The sequence below is a fragment of the Alligator mississippiensis genome, chromosome 15 (genome assembly GCF_030867095.1).
Source record: "Alligator mississippiensis isolate rAllMis1 chromosome 15, rAllMis1, whole genome shotgun sequence".
Taxonomy (NCBI): Eukaryota; Metazoa; Chordata; order Crocodylia; family Alligatoridae; genus Alligator; species Alligator mississippiensis.
Window position 1 is genome coordinate 13,376,847 of NC_081838.1, and position 5,381 is coordinate 13,382,227.

The window sequence follows — 5,381 nt, forward strand, 5'->3', positions numbered from 1 at the left end:
TCCACATCATTAATGAAGATGTTGAACAGTATGGGTCCAAGGACAGAGCCTTGGGGGACCCCACTGGTCACAGGACACCATGATGAGTGACTTCCATCAATTACTACCCTCTGGGTCCGACCCCGGAGCCAATTTTCCAGCCAGTGGATCGTGGAGGACCCAAGGCGACAATTGGCCAGTTTCTCCAAGAGACGATCATGGGACACCAGATCGAAGGCTTTTTTGAAGTCAAGATATATGACATCAATCTCTTCTCCCTTGTCCAGGTGATAGGTCACCTGGTCGTAGAAGGAAATGAGATTGGTCAAGCAAGACCTACCCACAACAAACCCGTGCTGGCTATCCCTTAAGATGTTGGTGTTGGCCAGTCCATTAAGGATGGCCTCCTTAATAAACTTTTCTAAGATCTTCCCCGGGATAGAAGTCAGGCTAATGGGCCTATAGTTAGCCGGATCCACTTTCCTCCCTTTCTTGAAGATAGGCACCACATTGGCCTTCTTCCAGTCTTCGGGCACTACACCAGAGCACCAAGAGTTTTCAAAGATCCATGCTAGAGGCTGTGCTATGATGCTCGCCAGCTCCTTGAGTACCCTGGGGTGAAGATTGTCAGGGCCGGCTGATTTGAAGGTATCCAGCTTCTCAAGGTGTTCCTTCACGAAGTCAGCATCAATGGAGGGCAGGGGATCATCCTCACCCGGACTTCCCTGTCCCGTAGCGGGCATGGGTGTCCCATGGGACTGATGAAAGACCGACGCAAAGTACCTATTTAATAGGTTGGCTTTTTCCTGGGCGTCAGTTGTCAGTTGCCCCATCTGGTTCAGCAGGGGTCCAGTGTTGCCCCTGCTTTTCCTCTGGCTCCCCACATATCTGAAAAAAGACTTTTTATTGTCCTTGATGCTCAAAGCTTCAATTTGCATTTCATCAGACCCTCCACTGAGCTTCCTTTCAAAGCCCCCTTCCAGGCATACTGGTAAATCAGGGCCCCTGACCAGCAAAACAATAAACTAAAGAGATTTTTTTCATGGGCGAAGATAATAGTTATATTCAGACTTACCCTGAGACAGCTGAGGCCTGGTGAGGAGATGTGGAAGTGAGTGAAGAGCTGAGCACCAGCGACCTTATATACCGTTTGAAACCTGCTGCCCGGAAATGAGACACTCCCTGACCATTCTGATTTTAGTATTTACCAACCCAAACTCATACTTATTTGTTCTGGGCATCTTCCGGTATGTGCTTTTTTGTCTCATTATTTTTGATAAGTACCTCTTGTTTTGGACCATAATTACTGAGGTTAACAGGTAAACCGTGCGTTTACTCCAAACATGCATTTATATCCATTTTGCACGTGTTTTCGGTGACACACTGGGATGTTGCTCGACTTGCTCATTGCAGCCAATGTGAAATCGGCAAAAGAGAAGCTAGGTGCATGCTGGGTTTGACCTTGCTGGGGCTTGGGGCCATGTTCTTGCCGGTGGCTGGAAAACACAATTTCATGTTCTAGCACATGTGAATTGCATAGGGAAGATGGACAGACTGGATGACTTGCTTTGGGAACCCAGTGAGTCAGAGGCAGAATGGTGAGTTTTTGGTTTCCCGTGTCATGCTTGAATATTGTAATAGCTCCTCTGACTTCCTTTTCTTTCTGTTCTGGGTGTGCTACAAAAGCTGGGCTGATCTCCCGTGGATTGCTGAGATGCTTTCCAATCACTAAGTCATTTGTGTGACTGTTTTGGGTCCAGCTTGTGCAGTCCAATTCCCCCTGGCAAAGATTTCCCAGCTTTGCTTCATCGCTGTTCCCCTGGATTCTTTTTGGCAATTATTTTGGAAGCCTTTAAATGGGGTGGGCTACTGTTTTGTATGTCTTGGTGTTTGAATCAGATTTAAATCCCAGGGGCTTTGTGCTAATGCTTTGGTGCCACAGTGACGTAAGGATGTATGTGGTACAAAGTGTGATGTACCACAGCTTTGGCTGTGGCTTTTGCACTTGCATGTCCTCTCTTACCACCACTTGTGTCCGTTTGGACCAGCAGACATTGGACAGGAGCATGAGGCCTCAGGGACTGAGTGGGATCCTTTTTATCTGCAATTCCTTCTCATTGCTATGCTGGTAACAGAGCTAGGGCAAAGAGAGAGACTGTTTGGTCCTATCAGTGGTCCTTTTGCTGGTGACCGGCAGAGAGAACAGCCCATTCTGATGCAATGAGTTTCTGAGCCCAGGGATATAGGAGCACAAGGTGGTGGGGAGGGGTAAGAACAGACTGGCTGGGGGTGGCAGATAAAGGGCGGCTGGTGGGTAGAAGGGGCTGGTGGGTCAAGGCATAGAGCCTGAGGAGTAAAGATAGAAGTGGGCAAGTGGAGTGAGGCTAAAAGGACAGAGCAGGAAGTGGGAGAAAGTACAATACGGGAAGCAGCTTACCCAGGACTCCTCTGCTCAGGTTACTTGTGATTTTCAGATTTTTCATCTCTTCCCCAGAAAGCAAAAAACCTCCAGATTTCCTCCCTTCATGCCCTGCTCCAAGCACCCACTGCCCCAATTAGGTTTGTTTTTGTTCACTAGCTCCTGGTCTGGAGATGCATTGCATCTTTGGTGGAAACTGGTACTCTTTGGATTGTTCTGTTAGCAAATGGGCATCGGGTTGTATCGTTCCACAGCTAGGAGAAGTTTGGGGATCAGGCATTGATGCAGGAATAGAGGGAAGAGTTTTCCTGGAACCAGAGCACTGACGGAGTAGCCAGGAGGCTCAACTGAGTGGCTTCCATTACCTTCAAAGAGCACAGGCCTGACACCTAGAAGGGTTTTGGGGTGGTGGTGGTGAGGAGAGGCGGCTTTGTGCTCTTAGAGCTGCCGTATCTTTTATGAGTTACAGAACTGTGATCCTAGTGTTTGTGACCTATAAAGTCCTCGGGGTATTTTCCTTAGATCTGAAACCGGTCAAAAACTGTAGCCCCCTAGACTTGAATGGGGTATACAGATAGAAGATCACATCAATTTAAACTGTGTTTACCATTTTCATGGGATTTTTAAGTCAAAATTGTGTGTTTAGTTAAGTGTCAGGAAGGCTCAGTGTCAGTCTGTACCAATTGGTGCCATTGGGAAAGCTCATTTTGTTACCTATATGCGATGGACCCACACCTTGGGGAATAAAGGGATGAAGAAAAATTAAATGAAGGGGAAGACAGAATAAAGAAAGGGGTTCACAAACATGCTGAGAAACCTTCTGTAGCATCAACTGTACATTTTATTGAGACAGATGCAAGAAAACGAAACATTAACAGTGTACAATAGTCAGCATCCCATGCACCAAGAACTGAATTAACACTAGGACTAGAACTTAATGAGACTTCTTCATACTCTATAGTGGGTGACACCTTCAAAGCTGGTTACAGAGATTGACAAAGAAAGAAGTGGCGAGTTCTGAAACCAGAGAAGAAAAAGTTTTGGGGAGTTCGTTCAGGCACTTTATCGCATGGTCCATGAGGGAATCAGCGGGTGTTTGCCTCGTTTTTGTTCCGGTGGCTGTCTCTCCAGCTGCTGCATTGGCAAGTTGCAGAGCAGCTTCTGCTGCTAGCAAGAGTCAGCACTTCTTCAGGGGCGAGCAGCACTGCTGCATGGGGGACGAGTATTGCAGCGGGGGGCAGCACACCGGCATGGGCCGTCTTTGGATCACGACCTGGGGGCAGGATCTCAACCCCCAACAGCAGGAGCCGCAGCAAGATCCACAGCAAGAGCCACAGGGCTGGCAGCATGACCCTGAAGACCTGTGGATGTAGACTGGCTCACAGCAGACGGGCTGCACATAGCAGATGGTTTCAGTGCCATGACATCCAGAGCAGCAAGAGCACATCTTTCTGTAGGGTAGGCAAAGCTGCAAGGAAGAGAGTTACATTGAGAATGAATGCCCAGCATGGTCTCTTACTATTTCCCTTCTTGCTATGTCTCTAGAAGTACTTAATTGCCACATTCATGCTCAGTTTGGGAGTCTTCCACCCAAATGGTCATGCACTGAGCTGTGGGAGATGGCCACATTGCTCATAACCCGTCCCCCTAACTTGTTGCCCAAACTGGATTAATTCACCCATTAGCAAAGAATGCTAGTCACACAGTAAATACAGTCCTAAGGTCCTGCACAAATATCTGTGGAGCAAGGTCTGAAACACTCTTGGAGCAACCGTTTTTGTGCAGCCCTATTGTTCTCTCATCTTCCAACTCATCCATTTCTTCCTGCAATTCTTGGCAGTGCACAGAACGTGCTAACTATCTTTAGCTCATGGAAACAGTGCATGCACAGAGAACCTGGCTTCTGCACAGTCATAAAGTAAGGATACAGATCTGCAAAAAAGTACACTTAAAGTTGTCTCATGAGCAGCAGTGTGATTTGACTTACCCTGTTGACCAGCAAGGATAAGGCGAGGAAGAGAAGCCGAGTGAATGAGGGATCCTGGGCAGGGAGCCTTTTTATATGGTTTGAAACCTTTGTCCTGGAAATGAGACATCCCCTGGTAATCCTGCCTCCATTAGGTGAATACCCTGACCCCATACTTAGTTGTTATACGCTTCTTCCGGTACTTAGATTTTATGTCATTATTTTCAGTCAGCACCTCCAGTTTGCACCATAATTTAGTAGAATTGCTTAAAAAAATGCTTCCCAGTTTTGAACAATTTGGCCCTGTAACAGCTAAAAAGCCGCATTTATATCCATTGCACAAATGTTGACACCGACACACATGTGCCTTCCATGAAGTGACTAGAACTCGCCATAGCCCCTGTCATGTTTTGAGGCTATTTGACCTACTCCTATTTGAGATAATTAGCTTTTCCTACCAGCTTATGTTAAAAAAAATCATCCATATGAATTGCTTTTAGAGGGGAAGTGCTGGAGTTAGAAGCAAAGCATTTCTTTCTTATCTTGCTGAGTCCCTGGCCCACTCTGCTTTGATATTTATAACTTGTTTTTCTGTTTCATTTTTTTTTCTTGCTACAGAAGTGATGCTGCTTTATCCTCAGGGCTTCTCTGAGGCTAGGTCTAGGTTGCTAATGCAGGAAAAGTTTTTCAAGGCAGGGACTTTCAGATTCTAGGTTGTTTTGTCTGCTGTTTCAGAGCTCATTTCTCAGCCAGAATTTATAATGCTTTGTTTTCCATTTTTGCTCATGGGTAGATGCCCATGTGTATATTTTTGGGGCCGAGGAGAGCGTTGTCTGTAATTGCTCTTTACGACTCTTTTGGCAAATGAAGCAATTAACAGGCATTTCTGCTGTGCTGTCCATGGCCCTACCAGTGTCTAGGAAGCCAGACAAGCAGAGGGGTTAATGTTTCTGGCTGAGATATAAAGCAGCAGGGGTAGAGCAGGGACAGCCTGGGAAACTTGGGTTGTTAGGGACA